Here is a 17,592-nt window from a genome sequence, read left to right as displayed (position 1 = left end):
ACGGATTCTTGGGACTGACATCATTCTTAGAGCCAAAGACCCTTAAGAAACGACGGTGCCATCTTTTTCCTATTAGTGTTAGCAAAATTCCCAGAGGAGCCACATCTCCATTTCTGAATTAACTACTGTTGCCTAGGAAGAGAAGTTCTGACATGGCAGCCTAAAGAACGGAAGGCAGATGAGTGTGGTGATTACACTGTGCTCGCCAACCTAAGTTCAGATCCTACCTCTGTCACTCAACATGCGGGACAAGTTCATCAACTTCTCTGGAACTCAGTTTTCTCATCTCTAAATTAAGGACAATAATAAAAGTACTTCATGCTGTCATTATAAGAATTAGAAGGTTAGTATACTTCAAGTGATTAGAACAGTGCCTGGAATGTAGTAAGTCTACTAATTCTAAATACAAATATAGTATTATCTGCCAATCCCTGTCATGCTAAAGATAAAGTCATTCCTAGCAGAACCATATGGGATGGGATGCCATAAATGAAAAAAAAGTTACTTTCTAGGAGATAGGCATATGAGAAAGCATACTGGTCAGACATAAACTCTACAAATCATAGATATCCCACCATCATATACACATGCTTCACTGCTGTAGCAAATTTTTCATTCATAGAAAATTCAAAGACAATCTTCATTCTGAAGCTGGTAAAATGACTTCAAATGCCAAATTAGAAGGGTGTAAACTGAGATCATTTTCCTAGATGTCATTTAAAACTCCTCCTAGGAGTATTCATTTACATGCAGACAGAGCATTCATCAACATTAGTCCTATCTATTATAAAAGTCAGCTTGGTAAAACTTTAATGTAACATCCTCTGGTGATTGATCCTTGACCTAGAAACCTGAAGCTTCAAATCTTCTGAAAAACCCTTTAATTCAGATATTTCATTAACTCCAATGTTTTTACAGCATCTTCTGCTGAGAAACCCATACTACATTTTAAGCATATTGAAAGCAAGGACTTCATTATTCATCTTTTTTATTGCAGCATATCTGAGACAAAGTATTAATTTATTCAAGAAGTATTAATTGGCTCTCTGCCTGGCTTTGGTAAATTAAAGAGATACAGTCTATGCCTTCACATATCAAATGTTTATGAGACAAAAAGGACAATGAGAAAAAGTACTAAGAATCCAGAAGGAGGATTGTTAGGCTCGAATTCCAGAGAGATTTGAGGTCTATCTTAGTCCAGGACTCAGGAATCCTCTCCTATGGATAGGCAGTTGAGTGGAAATTTGAAGGAACTGATCTGGAGAATTGGTTAGAGAAGACTCATTCCAGGCAAAAGGAATACATGTGTGAGAGGAGCGTAAGGATTGGGAAGACGTGAGAACGCCTCATTGCTGTAATAGTGTGCAATGTGGAAAGGAGACTGGGCAAAAATATTCCATAAGCTTCCTTTAAACAAACTAGCATTTGACCAGGTCAGTCATGGGACACCACTTAAATACAGCTCATGACATAAGGGGCCCTGTCCTTTCTCACCAACCCTGGAAAAATTTAAGTATGATTTAGATATGCTGGTCATAAGAATTTACCTCTCAGGTCTACTGCAGGAATCACAGTTGGTCATGGGTCGTAGCCTTGGATCTATGATCTGCCATGCATTGCACTGAGGCCATTATTCCCATTGGCTTCCAGCCAATGACTGAGCACAGCAGGGAAACTGAGGCATACTTGTTCCTGGGAGATAGAAGCTCGTCTGATGGGCAACTGTGGCTGAAGGATTCCCATTCAGCCATGTTGAAGAGCACAGCAGTCTGGACCCTTCCTATGCAGGCTTCCTTCCTTCCCTTCTCACAGGGTCAGAAGGCACACAGTCCGATGGCTCTCCGCACCTCCTCTGGCTCCTCTGGCTTCTTCCTTCACAGGTATTTCCCCCAGTAAAGTGCTTGCCCATCTAATCCTGTCCTAGTGCCTGCTATTCAGAGGACCCAAACAAATAGTCCAGACTAGCCATATATGTGTCTTATCCTGTGAAGGGAGATAGCACAGTCAGTTACAAAGATTTTTTTCCTGATGGCCAGTTAGGCATAGATATGGAATCCCAATGAATATTTAATGAGTTCCTTGGTTAACTTAGAAGAGATTGTCATGGGCCAGGTTGTAGAGGGTTTGAAATCCAAGTGATAGGGGGAGGGAGAGGTGAAGGGGTGAGGAGATGTGAGGAAAGCAGATGGGGAAGGAAAGGGAGAGAAAGGTGGGCAGGTGGAAAGGGAGGAGTGCAGGAGAGGAAGGGAATTTGAAAACAAAAGAAGTTTCATTGGGACAGGGGAAGAAAAAATACAACACCCTTTATTAATTCTGTTGAAATGACAGTCTCTTGTCCTTGGAAGGCTTACTCTTCTCTTTAAGAAAAAGGTATCATCACTATATCTAGAAGGGAACTTGTGTGATCGCTTAAGTCTAGGACAGAGAGAGGCACTCTTTAAGGGAGAGGATATATATATAGGACGCCAGCCTTTGTATCGTGTAGATTTGTAAATTGAAAGAGCCTAACTTCTGGAGTTTAAACTCAGATTTTTTTTTCCTTGCTGGTATGTCTTTGGAGGTCAAGTCACTTAGGAATTTCTTTCCCTAGTTTCCCTTTCAGAGTCCAAATATCCCTCTCCAAATATTCAGAAGCAAAACGTGAGGGAGCTTGAAACAATGACAATCCATTCCTGACGTGAGACCCAGAAAGAGATATGACCTGCGATGGTGGGTGAGAGGATGTGAAATCTGCACTGTCTGTTATGGTAGCTACTAGCCACATACGGCTGTTTGCATTTCTACTTAAATTGATTATAATCATATAAAATCTTAAAGATTAGTTCCAGAGGCCCATTCATGACATTTCAAGTACATAATAGCCACTTGTAGCTAGTAGCTGCCATACTGAAGGGCCACATAGAGAATATTTTCATCATCACAGAAAGTCCTAGTAGACAAAGTTGTGTTAAATAGACAAAAGTGCAGTTGGGAAAAAGAGAAGGAGAGTGGAAAAGTGAGGGTGCAGGAAAATCTTGCTCTCTGGCAACTGGTTCTAGGGTTGGCCCCATGTCATGACCAAAAATCACGGACAGGATAAATACCTTAGGAAAGTTTCTCCCACATATTTAGCCTGTCATAGATTCTCTCTGAATGGGATTATATAACTTGAACCACAAATTTAAAATTATTAAGTATTCTTACGTATTCCCTGTATATGGTAACAGAAAAAAAAATTATTTAACTGTGCCATGTTTTCCTTCTAGAACAGAGTTTCTTGACCTTGACACTATTGACATTTGGGGTCAGATAATTCTTTACTTGGATTAATTCTTTACTGTGGGGCTATTCTGTGCATTTTAGGATATTTAGAGCATTTCTGGCTTCTATTCCCCCAGATGCTATTAGCATTCCCACCCCGCCGTGGCAACAATTATAAACGTCTCCAGACATTGTTCAATGTCCACTAGCAGGAAAAAAATCACACCCCTGTTGAGAACTACTGACCTAGTATATGACACATGGTGTCTATAATATGGTCTTGGGCCTGGTCAGAAAAGTAATTGCCACCTCCCATCCTGAGCTATAACCAAGCAGTGGCCTGTGACTGACCTGGCAAAATAACACTTTGTTTAGAGGAAGTTCATGAAATAATTTTGGCCAGAAGGATGAGCTAACCTCATAATAAGTACTTGAAGAAAGAAACCACCCCTCAAATGCATGATGTGTATCACGACTGGGATTGACTTAACTAGGATGAAGAAATCATATAATTTGCTGGGTCTACAGATATGTAAGTAACTCAAATGTGTGTTTCTTTTTTTGGTATCAAAAGATAATTCTAGAATAAAATTCCCTGTCACAGTCATTTTAAAGTACATCCACACTGTCAAAAGTCTAAATAACTACATTTCTCACTCTCTAAAAATGGAAGGCACTAAATAATACAACACTATGTTTTAACCTGAAGATTTCATACTCAATTCTAATTCAAAAATATATTTGCTGACATCCATGCTTTATAAAATAATTCCCTTGTGATAATTATGTACCTTGAGCAGAATCACCAATGCACCTGTCTTGAATGCTTAATATATTCTATGGCAAGTGCCTTGAGAATTTTCAATTCTGCCACTACCAAGAGAAAGAAATATTAACCATTCAGAATGAGATGATCATGTTAGATTTTGTGCACAAAGAAAATCACAACTTAAACGGATGTCTCTCCAGAGCCCAATGTCACTACTGTTAAAAGACTACAGATTCCTGGAGAATAGGCACCATGTGCTTACCACGCCTTCTAATAGCGTCCTACACTTATTAGGCACTCAATAACGTATTTGTTCGGGAATAAACTAACTTAGAACTAACGTCCTGAGTATATCGCTATAAAACTTGGACCAGAATAAAAGTCCCTCAGTTCCCAATCGCTCTTGTTTTCTAATGCAAACAATATAAGAGGAATTATGTATGGTTAACAGACTGTGCAACTTGGAACCTAAAGGATCAAATTTCTTTTCAGTTGCTCTGGTCACCAGCACATCTTCTCCACTGGTTACATGTTAGGTGACCTTATGAGTTCCCTAATTTTCTGAATTTCAATCTCCATACCGATAAAAAGAGATAAAAATGCCATATTGAGATCTTAAATGACAAAATCTACTCAAAGCTTTAAGCATATAGGCTAGCACATAAAAAGTGCTTTCTAAATGTTAGCTATTAAGTTTATAATTTATTTGTCCCATAGACCTAAAAAGATTTTACTTTTCATTTTTTTAAAATGATGACTATTTTTTAAAACTATTATTTTTTTATCTTTTGGAAGTCAAATTTCTCAACACTTAGCCTGAAACTTACAATGAATTTAGGAATCTGAGAAACACTCTTTCACAGATATTTACATGTTATTTAGAAACAATTACAGTGGCAACGAGAGATCACTTTCTTAGTAACAATCTATTTGCACCTTAAAAAAAAAGTACCCCATATCAAATATATGCTTGATGTTAATAAGAGGTAGGCTATGGGGCACCTGGGTGGTGCAGTCAGTTAGGCATCCGACTTGATTTCGGTTCAGGTCATGATCCCAGAGTCATTGGATCAAGCCCTACAATGGGCTCTGTGCTAAGCATGGAGCCTGTTTGGGATTTTCTCTCTCTCTCTCTCTCTCTCTCTCTCTCTCTCTCTCTCTCTCTCTCTCACTTTCACAGTGCCCCTCTTCCCCGCTTCCCTGCTCACATGCTCTCTCTCATTCTCAAAAAAAAAAAAAAAAAAAAAAGGAAAGGAAAGGAAAGAATAAAAGGAGGTAGGGCATAAGTGGCACAACCTTCTTTTTTTTTTTTTTTTTTTTTTAACGTTTATTTATTTTTGAGACAGAGAGAGACAGAGCATGAACGGGGGAGGGTCACAGAGAGAGGGAGACACAGAATCTGAAACAGGCTCCAGGCTCTGAGCGGTCAGCACAGAGCCTGACGCGGGGCTCGAACCCACGGACCGTGAGATCACGACCTGAGCCGAAGTCGGACGCTTAACCGACTGAGCCACCCAGGCGCCCCAACACAACCTTCTTAAATATAGGAATTTAATAATCTTTTTTTAGGTCTTGAATTTATGTTAAATAGAATTTAGAAATTAATTTTAGGAGGATTGATATAGATATCATTCTGAGCCTTACCATCTAAGAATATGATTTCTAACAGTATTTTCTTATATCTTTCAATAATTTTAAATTACTTCATCCTTAAAGGTCTCTCTATCTTTTCTAAGGTTTGCCTCTAAGGATTCTGTAGTTTTTATGGGTTTGTGTGTGGGATATTGTGGGATATTGTGATATATTATTATCACATTTTCTAACTGGTTAAAGCAAGAATAGTATATATGATTTTGTATATTGATTTTGTATCCTGCAATCTTGCTGAAGTCTCCAGTTATTGCTTATATAGTTTGTATTCTCTTATATTTGCAATGCTGACAATCATATGCAAACAAGCAATAAATTTCTATCTACCATTTTAGTTTTTGTATGTCTTTTTAAAACTTTTTTAGGTCTTTATTTTTCTTGTCTTATTTATCTGGCAAGAATAGCCATTAATGGTAAATGCAAATAATGTCCAAGGAAAACACTGATTTATATATATAAATATAAATATATAAATAAATAAATATATATATATATATATATATATATATATATATATATATATATATATATATAAAGAAAGGCAGACACTCTGGAAAACAGTATGGAGGCTCCTCAAAAAATTAAAATTAGAACTACCCTATGACCCAGTAATAGCACTACTATGTATATCTTTTTTTTAAATTTTTTTAGGTCTTTAATTTTTAATATTAAATAGCCATTTAATATTAAATGCAAATAATGCCCAAGGGAAAAAATATATATAAACATATATATATAAACACACATATATATATTTAAAGAAATGCAGCCACTGTGTAAAACAGTGTGGAGTTTCCTCAAAAAGTTAAAATTACAACTACCCTACGACCCAGCAATAGCACCACTAGGAATTTATCCAAAGGATACAAAAATGCTGATGCATAAGGGCACATGTACCCCAATGTTGATAGCAGCATTATCAACAATACCCAAATTATGGATAGGCCCTAAATGTCCATCAACTTATGAATGGATAAAGAAGATGTGGTTTATATACACAACGGAATACTACTTGGCATTGAGAAAGAATGAAATCATGCCATTTGCAGTAATGTGGATGGAACTGGAAGGTATTATGCTAAGTGAAAAAAGTCAGTCACAGAAAGACTGATATCATATGTTTTCACTCATATGTGGATCATGAGAAACTTAACAGAAGACCACGGGGGAAGGGAAGAGGAAAAAATAGTTACAAACAGAGAGAGAGGGAGGCAAACCATAACAGACTCTTAAATACAGAGAACAAACTGAGGGTTGATGGGGGTGGTGGGGGAGAGGGGAAATTGGGTGATGGGCATTATTATTAAAACATTATTATAGTAACATACATTTGTTACATGAACCAATACTGATACTTCATTATTAACTAAAACCTAAAGGATATTTAGATTTCCTTAGTTTTTACATAAGTCCTTTTTCTGTCCCATCCATGGTACCACATACTAAATAATCATGTTTCTTTAGGCTCTTCTTGGCTACGACAGTTTCTTAGACTTTCTTTGTTTTTGATGACTTTGGCCATTTCAAGGACAATGGGTTAGGTGTGTTATAGGATCCCCCTCAACTGGAATTTTCTGAAGATTTTTCTCTTGATGAGACTGGAGTAATATGTGAATTTTTAATTATCATTACTTGGAGTGGAATTGTATGAGTTCTTTGCTAGTGACACAATCATATAGTCTCTCTTTAATTTGCTTCCGTAGTTAAGTATATTACCAGATTTCAAATGTCATGCTATCTCGAGTCCTGAGAAAAATCAACCGCATCATAATGTATTTTTTAAACAAGGCCTATAATTTTACTTTCTCATACCATCCTTGTCTGGTTTTATTATTGTCTTTGACCATATTCCCTGGGAATCAAACTGTGGGATAGAGATTTATGTGCAAGAACTTTACTGGTGAGGCTCTCAGGATCAATTCCTATGGGGGCAAGGACAGGGGCCAGAGCGGAAGTGCAAAGCAGCTCCCGAGGAAGCCTCAGCAATGTAACTAGGGTCGTCCTTCCAAGCTGTCTTAAATCAATTCACTGGGGCTGGGCTCTTGACCTACTGCATCTACCAGTCTTGGATGTGGGCCCAGGGGACATTCCTGGAAAGGGACTTAGCTATGAGTGGTCTGCAGCCACCACTCCCAGCGTCTAGGGGAATGTATGCCTTGGTCCTTAAGAGGGGACCTAGGAAGTTTGCCACAGGAAGGGACAATATGCTTTCCTCCAAACAGGATTTGGAGTGTTGGACAATTCACGGAAGCTACAAGTTCTCTACTCTGTTGACGGGGTGGTAAAACTTGACTTAAAATCCATGTGGGACGTGAGGGGAGGTGGGAGGAGGGGAGAGAGTGGATATATGTTTGACTCCCGAATCAAAGGTTTTCACAGCTTCATAAGTCCTTCATCCCCATTGAAATCAACACTGGCAATGGATAGGTTTTCTAAGAAATAATAATTTTAGATATTATCAGATGTATCAGCCTAGAGTTATTCACAATAACTCTTACAATATTTTAAGTCACCATTATATAATTATGTCCCCTTTTTGCCCTCAGTTATGTTTTGTGTCCTTTCTTCTTTATTGCTTGTCGACTTCATTAATCTTTTCAAAGAACCATACTTGGTTTCTGCAGATCATCTCTATTACTTGTTTTCTGTTTCACTGATGTTTGTTCTTATCTTTATTAGTGTCTCCTTCCTACTTTCTTTGGGTTTACTCTGTTCTTTTTCTAACTCGTGAGTTCTGGGCACATTACTTTTCTATTGCTTTTTCTTTTTTAACGTGTACATTTAAGGTTACAACGTTCCCTTCTGAGCACTGATTTAGCTGCATTGCATATGGGGTTTTTGTTTTGTTTTGTTTTTATTTTCATTTTTTTTTTTAGAGAGAGAGAATGCATGAGCAGGGCAGAGGAGCAGAGGGGCAGGAGGCGAGAGACAGAAAGAGAAAGAGAGAGAGAGAGAAATCTCAAGCAGGCTCCACATTCAGCATGTAGCCTGATGCGGGGCTCAGTCTCACAGCCAACTCAGGTCATGATCCTGAGACGAAATCAAGAGTCAGACACGCCAGATGGACTGAGCCACCCAGGTGGCCCTGCATTCTATATGTTTAAACTAAATGTAATAGAGATTTCCAGTTGTCCTACATTTTCCATCCTACCCTCCTTCAATTTGTTCCAGGGCTTTTTGAGGAGTAGGTCCAATTTGTAAGCAGATATGAGTTATAGAAACTCCAGGGTAGCCATACAGATGCCTAGTCAGCTGTGAAACTATTCATCAGGCCAGGAGAGCACAGGCCAGATCCTAGTACCGCCACAAGAGAGGCTGGGCAACGTAGGATCTCACCAGAGTGAGATGAAATTTGGAGAGTCCATTACTGAAAAGAGTGAGGAATGGATGTTGGGAAACTATTGGCAATATCTGCCATAACTACATACAAACACACAGGGAACGCAGCCATGTGACCTTGCTTTGAACAACGGAGATGTGAGCAGAAGAGATACATGTACCTTTCAATTCAAGTCTTTAAAGAGAATGAGCATGCCTTCTCCTTACCCTCTTCTTCTTCCCTATTAGCAAAAGTCAGCATGATGGTTGGAGCTGGAAGTTATACTGGACGATGAGACGAAAAGGGCATGTTGAGGATGTCAGAACAAGCTAAGAGGCTCCGAGAAAGACAGGACCTAGCGAGAGTTCCCCTGGAGATCTTCTCTACACTTTCTCTTCCTGAGGAATGGCTGCCAAACATGGGCAGGGTGAGTCTCAGGCCCTGGTCATCATGGAGACCCAGTATCAAGCCAGGAAAGGAGTAACGCCAGTGGTGATAGCGAAGCCAACTCTACCCTTACCTGCAAAGTTTTATTTTTTTGCAGATTTATGCATCGCTTGCAAAGTAAAGTGATTTTAACCACCTACAAGAATTTTTTTTTAATTGAAGGGAAGAAGATATTTCAGAGTTGGCCTGACAGACTGTGGATACATAACAGTTAAAATGTAGCACCAGTGACGCGTTGCGTGTTACAGGGTGAGGTTTGAGGGTACCCACAACACAGCACAGTGTTCACAGCAGAGTGTTTACCAGCTTGGAGAGACTTGAATAGATTCTGCTCCACCTCTTTCCAGCTTTGAAACTTTATGGAACCCTCTGTTTTCCCTAACCCATAGGGCTATTCTGAGGTTTTAATGATACTGTAACTACGAAGTGCTTTTTTGTGCCTGGCACATAGTGAGTACTCAATGAGTGGCAGCTAGCCTTATTTCTAGAACTTTAGAGCACTGGCCCAGATCTGGAGTCTTCTCCTTGGCATTGTCTCAGGCCCACGAGTTTCCCTTCCCTTCCCAACACAGGAACACGTGACATATGCTTGCCACCAAATTCTAACACTGCCATAGGTTTCTTAGTTTAAGGATTCAGCTTCTAAAAAAATAAATCAGCATCCTCTTTTATGGAAGCCTAAGGATCAAATTTTTATAAAACAGGTTTACATTTAATGACAAGTACCTGTGCCACGAACATGTCGTTGTTAATATTTGTTTCTACGGTGAACTGCACTGAACAAGAAGGTGTTCAGATAAATAACATCATGTCGTCGGGGGGGATGGGGGGAGCCTTCTTACTTCTTATTAATTCTCGATTCCAAGTGCCCTTTGCACCTATTAGCTCACCATTAGATCAGAGTAGTTATTATTATTACTGAAACATAAGGTTAACATTTCCATCATCACTGGGGTTAAAATTTGCATACTTCTGCATAATTCCTGTGCACAGATGCTTGTACGCTCCGTCTTTCATCTTGCTGTGCACAATTCATCTGGAATTTCTTAAAACTGGACTATTCATAATAGTCTTGAAAGAACTTCAGGGGGAATGTTGAGTTCAACATTTTAGCAGCATCCTTCACTTAAATAAAAAGCTTCAGACCCTCTTGAAGACATGAACAGTTTTGACTGAAAAATCTAATATCAACCACATGGGCTAAATGATTGCAGAACAAACTTTTTATTGCATTATAAATCTGCCGGAAACAACAACAAAAAAGGTCATCAATCTCTTCCTTACTTCTTCTTGGCATTTTGAAATTACCCTCTTTTCCTTCCTTATTTCCCAACCAAAACCAGGGTATTCAATGTTGTCACAAATTCTATTTGTCAGTGATGTTCCTTTGATAAGCTGTTGAAGCTTGTAGGCCAGATGAGAAGAAATCACGTAAGAACTCAAGCCATTTTTTTTTTTTTTTAAATCAAGATTGACTAAGGGACTAAATGACTTCCACTTTGTAGTGGAATCAAAAGAAACTGGTCAACAGCCATTATGTGAGAAGAAGGAAAGGCACCACAATAGAGCAGCTCAAAAGGAAGGACATCAGAATCTTAGCCTTGACTTTGCCTACAACTTGATGCATTTTCTTCAACTTCGCATTAGTCAGGCCTCTCGGTTTCAAGGGACAGAACGCAACCCAAGTGGCAAAAGAACAGGTAAAAGCGGGGCTAGGATGGAGCCACTCACTAACTGACTCCCATAAAAGGTCCAGGGGTATATTTGGTTCAGGTGTGTCTAGACACAGGCACTCAAATGACGTCACCAAGAACACGGCTCTCCCCGTCCCTCACATCCCTCTTCCTGCGGGTTGACTGCGCTCCTGCGCAGGCTCGTCACACCCTGTGCAAAGAGAATTATCGGCAGTTCCAGCTTGCGTCTATCAGCTCAGCAATCCCACTGGAAAGAGACCTCCACTTTCCCCATTGTTTCTGTAAGTCCTATGGTCTTTGGAGAATCCCTGTGGATTTCACACCCAGATTTGAACCAACAAAAAATGCAAATTGTCCAGATGGAGGGTACATGCATCCCACAGCACATGGACGGAAATCCGGCAGGAGGCACTTACTCAAAGGAAAATTAGAAATTAGGGCACTACCACCGGAAAAAGCAGGAGAGGCATCATAACAGTGGTCAGGCAAAAACAATATCCTTCCAGTCCAACTTGTCTTGGATTTCCAATACTCCCAAAATTATATAATTTAGAGTTGATGATGTGAAGTTTTTTACTCTAAGGTTCAAACCACATTAATTTGAAGAAATTTCTCAAGAAGGGATGGCTGATTGGAACCCTATACCCATTCCCAGTCTAACTTTAGTAATAAGACATGCTAACTTGTGTTAGGAATATAGCACTCCACAAAAGACTATTATTTCTGATGCTGCATAAAGCTAAGTGTGGCCATAGGACTGTGGTAGTCTGGATTACGACTTGCCAGGATATCCAGGTCCTAGACCCTGAAATGTGCGAATGTCCCCTTACATGGTAAAAGACTCTGCCAATGTGATTGAGTTAAGGATCTTGAGATGAAGAGAGTATCGTGGCTTATTCAGGTGGCTCCTAAAGGCAATCACCAGTGTCCTTATAAAACAGAGGCAGAGGGAGATTACATGCAGAATAGGAGCAGGTGATGTGAGCATGCAGAGATCGGAGTGATGCAGTCACAGCCAAGGAGTCACCAGAAGGTGGAAGATGCAAGGAGACTGTCCTCTTGAGCCCCCAGAAGGAGTGCAGCCATGTGGACACCTGCATTTCAGCCACGGAAACAGAGAACTGTGAGAGTATAAATTTCAGTGGTTTTTAGCTACTAAATTTGTGGTAATGTGTTACAGCAGCCACGGGTAACTAATATAACTGAGTTCTGGCAAATAAAATATGAGCAGAACGGGAGGTATCCAGCTTCTAGCTCGTGCCCTTTAAGGGAAAGGTGCTTCCCGCCCTTCCCCTCTCCCTCCCCTGTCCGGTGGCTGCAATGCCAACATGCTGCTGAGCCATCATGGGCTGCCACTCATTATGGAAATAAAGGGAACATGCCTGGATAGTAGAGCAACAAGATAGAAGGAGCCTGGAACCCCAATATCCACTTTGAAACCTCAATTTAAGAGATAAATAAAACTCCGTCTTGTTGAAACCACTATATTCTGGGGTCTCTTATTACAGCTAATCTATAACCTAACAAAATTACCATTTTTGTCTGCCATGAAACTGCACTTTAAAGACTTCAAACTCCAGGGAGTATAATTAACTGAAGACCTAAAGGCTACAGTCTGAAATCTACCACCACATTTGCACCCAGCCCTCACTTTTCCCACAGGCTGCTCCCACCATCTGGGTGTGGTGGGGATACTAAAGCAACTTTATTACTGGGCGATATGGGGCCCATCTAACAGCCAACTTTGGCTCAAGGACTCCTCAGTGGCTTTGCCAAAGCTCCTGAGACAGCACAGCAATCTAATATATTTTCATCAAATTCCCTTCCCCCTCACTTTACTTGGGGCAGACAGTTCCGTCATCCGATGGCATTCCCAGTCTTACCAGTTCCTTCCCCATTCTCCATCCCAGGTGTTTCCCCTAATTAAATCCTTGCTCATTTAATCCCCTCTTGGCAAATGTGTCTCAGACTAATACACGGTCTTTTCCCAAAAGTTCAAGAACAATGAGGTCCTCTGGCAAAGTAAGAAAAAAAGTGAGAATCTTAACAAGTAGTAAAAGCATCTTGTCATATACATATAAACCCAAGGTAATTGTGAAGTGAAGAAGAGTTGACCATGTTATAGTTAATTTTCCCCAAATAACCTCTTGATCACTTTCAAATTCTCTCCTGCCACTTGGAAATAAATTAGGAGGGCAACAAAATTTTCTCTAAAGATTTGGCAGACTGCATATTATTGACTATTCCAAATTATTAAATGAAAAGTAAAATTCCATCAATTATCCAATCACTTTATTTAAATATCAAACATCTGGAGGCTGATGATAAGCAGGTTAAGAATTCAGGATGACTGAATTGTTCCTTAATCTTTGGCCAGATTTAACCTAGCGTAGACGCAATCCATTAATCCTGAATTTCAGTGTATTTGCACATTTTTGTCTTGGTGTGTGTGAATCACTTCCCCTGGATGTACAAATGTCCATACAATGTGAAGTCTTGTGTAGCTCCCCCATCGGGAAGTCATTGTCATATTCCACTTCAATCTATTGTCTTCAGCTTTAGTTATAACAGATTTCTTTCTGCTTAGTTTGTCTTTTGGACTGTCACACTTTTAATTCATGTTAGTAGTCCCATAATTATTCTTGGCACATCTGTCTTCATCACACATCTGCTGAACTGAATCAAAGGTGAAAAAGTTGGGAAACGCATGCATTAATAGTGCAGGAGACTAACGTTTCTTCAACAGATTCTGGCACAGGAGTTGGGAACATCCCTCCTGGATTCATTATTGGAATCAGAAAATATGTCATTGAGAGGATCTCAGGGAAGGAAATGCCTGTTGTTGACAAAGGCCTTGAACACAAAACAGAGCAGATAAAATTGAGACCAATGAGTTCTAATCCTTCCACATGTGGTATATTTACAGCCATGACAACTGAGGCAAGACTTTCAGAGGCATGCCTCATTCATTGTGAGGAGAGACGGGGTGTGTGTGTGTGTGTGTGTGTGTGTGTGTGTGTGTGTGTGTAGTCCTGGGGATAAGAGCTGTGCATTGCTTTTTTGTCTATGATCAGACAAAAAACAAAGTCTTTATACTGCACTTCTGAAAACAGGTTAGATATCTTATTTTAAATGATTACAATAGAGAACAGTTACTAATATAGCTCCCACCTAAACATGTGTTTAGGTCTCTAAGGGGTCCTTTGTTTGGTTGGTTGTATTTGTGGGATTTTTTTTTAATTAAAACAAGACATAATATCTAGTCATGGTAATAAGAAAATATTATTAGAGGGAAGCCTGGGTGGCCCAGTCAGTTAAGCATCTGACTCTTGATTTTCGCTCAGGTCATGATCTCACAGTTCCTGAGACTGAGCCCCAATTCAGGCTCTCTGCTGACAGCATGGAGCCTGCTTGGGACTCTCTCTCTCTGCCTCTCTGCCTCTCTCTCTCTCTCAATAAATAAACATTAAAAAGAAAGTATGATTAGAAAAATAATGAATTCTTAGGATATTAGTATATTAGTAATATTCAACTAGGAAGTAGAAAGCATCGATATCAATTTCTAGATCTGAATTTGCCACAAATAACAATGCAACTTAGGATTACGCACCTAAACTGAGACCCAGGAAAGGGCTGAAGTGTTTCAGTTGAAAACTGGTGGATAATGGGCCAAGTTCTGCCTAAAGATATGTTTCCTATGGCCAGTCAGCATTTTTTTTTTTAACTAAATTAGTTGCTTGGCTATAACTCAAGACATTTTGCCAGAAGAAGAAACACAATTTCTGGTTTCTTTTGAAAAATTAAAAGATACAACCAATCTCATCTTACGCTTCCATATGACAACCACTGGGTAAAGCCCATGTTCCCCAAGTACACCTGGTACACTTTACTCATGAAGCCTGACTGCACTTGACAGACACCAGAATGTGTGACTCCTATACTCCGTGATCTGAAAGGGCCCGTCTAGTTCTCAATGTCTGTGAGCCCAGAATATAACTAAGAGTCTAGAAACAAACCCATACATTTAGGGTCCATTGATGTTCAACAGTATTGCAAGACAACTCAATAGGAAAATAAAAGTCTTTTCAACAAATGTTCCCAGGACAACTTGATATCCACATGCAACAGAATAAAGTCAGGCTCTTTCCTCACATCATACATAAAAATTAATTCAAAATGAAAAAAAAATAACTCAATGGATCACAAACCTAGACATAAGAGATGAAACTATAAAACTACTAGAAGAATATAGGCAAAAATCTTCATGATCTTAGGTTAGGCAAGGTTGTCTTAGATATGACACCAAAATCCCAAGTGATGAAAGAAAAACAGATGAATTAGAACTCTTAAAAAATTTAAAAACGTTTGTGCTTCAAAGGATACCATAAAGAATATAAAAGGCAACCTATAGAATGATAGAAAATATTTGTAAATCATAGATTTGATGAGGGACTCATAAGGAATATATAAAGAACAGGTACAATACAACAATAAAATAACAAATAACCCAATAAGAAAATGATAAAGGATCCCAGTAGACACTTCTCCAAAGAAGATACACAAATGGCCAACAAATACATGAAAAGATGTTGAACATTATTAGCCAGCAGGGAAATGCAAATGAAAATCACAATGAAATATGACTTCACACCCACTAAAATGTCTGTAGTCAAACAGACAAAGGCAACAACTGTTGGCAAAGTTACGGAGAAAGCAGAACCCTCATATGCTGTTGTTAGGAATGTGAAATTTTGTGCCCACTTTGGAAAACAGTCTGGCAGTTCACCAAAAGTTTAAATTTAGAGTTACTGCATAACTCGGCAATTCTACTACTAGGGAAATGAAAACATATGTCCACACAATAACATGTACATGAATGTTCATAGCAGCATTATTCACTATAGCAAAAAGTAGAAACATCCAAAGGCCCATCAGTTGATTGATGGATAAACAAAATGTACTGGTATGTACTGGAATATTATGTGGCAATAAAAAGACACAAAGTCCTGAAACATGCTATACAAGGATAAACCTTCAGGACACTGTGCTAAGTGAAAGAAGCCAGATGCAAAAAAAAGCCACAGATGACAATATTCCAATTATACGAAATGTCCAAAACAGGTAAATGCACAGAACAGAAAATAGATTGATGGCTGTCGGGGTGGGGGGTAGAAGGAATAGAGAGTGATGGCTAACCAATATGGGGTTTCTTTGGGGAGTGATAAAAAATACTGTGAAATTAGACAGTGGTGATAGCTGTACAGCTTTGTGAATATGCTAAAACCCACTGAATTGTATGTTTCAAAAGGACAGATTTTCTGATGGATGAATTATATCTCCATTTTTAAAAGTACATGAGCCTGCAGGAGAATCTAAATTTTCATCTCCATTATCCTGTCAACATTATCAATAGCATCAAATTTCCTTCCCCAGTGAAAGGCTAACCAGTAGGAGCAACCCACTTCACTTTAGCATGAAGCAAAGTGAATTATGGCTAATGTGGCAATAAACTTTACTTATGGAAGAATAAAACTTGAGCCTCTTATTTTTTTAAAAAAAGAAAACCTTAAGAAAATTTTTTAAAAAGATGTATGTTTACTCTTCTTTTGAAGTTTAACATTTTTTATATTTTCTTCTCCAATAAACATCTGAACTCTATAGGACCACGTGAAATACATCTCCTTTTGTCTGCAGGCTGTTTCTGGGCAGGGAAGACATACACTACCCTAGTCAATGACAAATTGATTCATTTAAGCTCGAACATCCTATTGCATAATTACCCTTAAGGCTGTGAGCTCATAGTCTCTTCCGAATTTCAGATCAAGCTGGGACATCTGGGAAATGGACACACTACAGAGACTCATTTCAAGCCACCTTCCCCCCATTCCAGTACTGGAAAATGGCCAGTTGTCTTGTAATGGGACTACAACAAAAATCAATTTCCAAATTGAAGGGCAGTATATCAGCAAGTGAATTACACCATCCCTTTAGTATTCCTCTTCTTGACCAGGCACAAAAGTTAGTGAATTATGTAACAGTATCCAACCAAGCTGGGCAAAATTCAAGCGTTAAATGTGAAAACATGTTTGCCCTCAGAAAGGGGTTCACATGGAAATGACCATGATCACAGTTCTGAGTGCATATATAATGAGAAGCGGGGCGGGGTGTGTGTGTGAAAATATGTTATTTTCTAAGTTGGCTGTTTGAACTGGTTTGACTAAAAGGAGTGCAGATTCTTTTTTGGCAGCAACTTTTCCTTTGTTTAGAAAAACACCTTTATGAATCTCCTCAAGCCCTGGCTGAGATCTAAGAGATCCAGAAAGAGAAGAATAAAATGGATTTACGTAATAAAATAAAAACAATTCCTTAAAAAGTAACTTCCCTAATGGTGTTGGGCAAGATGATGCCTTCAGATCCATCCCTCAGCCCTGCTCTATGCACTGTGTTTAAACTCCATGGATGGCAATAAACAG

General features: G+C 39.1%; 1 long non-coding RNA gene across 2 annotated transcripts in view; it reads right to left on the bottom strand.

Moving 5' to 3' along the window:
- Nucleotides 1-17,592, bottom strand: part of LOC147583558 (uncharacterized) — a 284,453-nt gene that overhangs the window by 128,730 nt on the left and 138,131 nt on the right. The window lies entirely within an intron of this gene.

Source organism: Puma concolor, chromosome A2, assembly GCF_028749965.1.
Source record: "Puma concolor isolate L17-30 chromosome A2, mPumCon1.1.hap2, whole genome shotgun sequence".
In the NCBI taxonomy this organism is placed as follows: Eukaryota; Metazoa; Chordata; class Mammalia; order Carnivora; family Felidae; genus Puma; species Puma concolor.
Note: the sequence above shows the minus strand (reverse complement) of the source record. Positions and strands in the feature narration are given on the sequence as shown.